This window comes from Grammomys surdaster, unplaced genomic scaffold (genome assembly GCF_004785775.1).
Source record: "Grammomys surdaster isolate TR1022 unplaced genomic scaffold, NIH_TR_1.0 278, whole genome shotgun sequence".
Classification (NCBI taxonomy): domain Eukaryota; kingdom Metazoa; phylum Chordata; class Mammalia; order Rodentia; family Muridae; genus Grammomys; species Grammomys surdaster.
Window position 1 is genome coordinate 14,301,634 of NW_021604719.1, and position 1,355 is coordinate 14,302,988.

Below are 1,355 nucleotides of genomic sequence, written 5' to 3' on the forward strand. Positions count from 1 at the left end.
GCCATGAGGCTTTGCAAAACAGAAGGTTAGCAACTTGGACTTTTATTGTGCAGTGGCTTCAAAGATCTACACTTGATCTTAGCCAAAAGACTGAGAAGCATTTGGCTTCAAGGATCTAAGGTACAAAATGGCTTAAAAGGTTAATTCAAGCCAAATCATGGTTATTGCCAGGATCTGGAAAATTTGGATCCTAAGAACTACTGATAACTCTCATGTGATAGCTGTGGAAAAAAACCATGAGATCATCACGTCTACCTGCGAATCCCCCAGCTGGGTCTAGAGAAGCAACTGTAACTTGGCTTGCTGGGGTACTGCTTCCCTGTGTAGGGAAGGAAAGCTTTAACTACTTGTGGTATAGCCTGGTTGTGGAGTGAGAGATGAAGCATTTCTGCATATCCAGCTTGCATGAACCATGACACAGGAGAACCTGCTCCAGATGAACCCTGGAGTGGCCCCAGAGGCATATGTCAACACGGATCTGAAACAGGACACATGGGAGCTGTTTATTCTACAGATTTTTTTTTCCTTTGCAGTCGCAAGAGCAATATTTCAACACCCCCTGAGAAAACGGAAACACTCAAGAGGGTGAACAGCCTACTCTGCTCAGCTCTGATGCTCTGCCCTGCACGCTGGAACACAGGTGCATGTCCTAGCTTGTCCAGCAACTGGAGTGATTTAAACAAATTGTGAGGCTGCGATGGATGTGGTGTTCTGAGTGGACATACGCCTTTATATTTCTAAGACATTACTAGAGGTTTAACGGGCTCTGCACTGAACATAATCCTGATGTGAAGAGGCTATGCAAACTGCAAAACCAGGCTTTGGAAAGACTGGATAGATTTACCCTTGGAAAAATAACGATAAAACTGAATGGAAAAACTGACTTTTCCTGATTCTCCAGACAGTTTGGACAGATAAGATTAATCCAGAGATGCAGGGCTGCAAATTTTCCTTTCTGTCTTTCTTTTTCTTTCTTTCTTCTGTCTTTCCTTCTCCCTTTCTTTCTCTCTCTTTCTTTCCTCTCTTTCTTTCTTTCTTTCTTTCTTTCTTTCTTTCTTTCTTTCTTTCTTTCTCCCTCTCTCTTTTTCTAAATAGATCTCTTTGCTGTTACCAAAGCCAAAGCCTTGGAAACAACAATCTTGAAAACAGAATGAGGAAAATTGCAAAATGTCTACATCATTTATTTTAGAATTATGGAGAGCTTTCTTCTTTGTGTCTTACGTGGAGAATTGTATGGATTTCTGTGCCAATTGATCATATGCTAGAGGAGCATATGAGAGGCAGAGGAGGGAGGAGGAGGGAAGGAGAAGAGGAGGAAGAGGGGAGGAAGAGTGAAGGAGGAGAGGAGGAAGAGG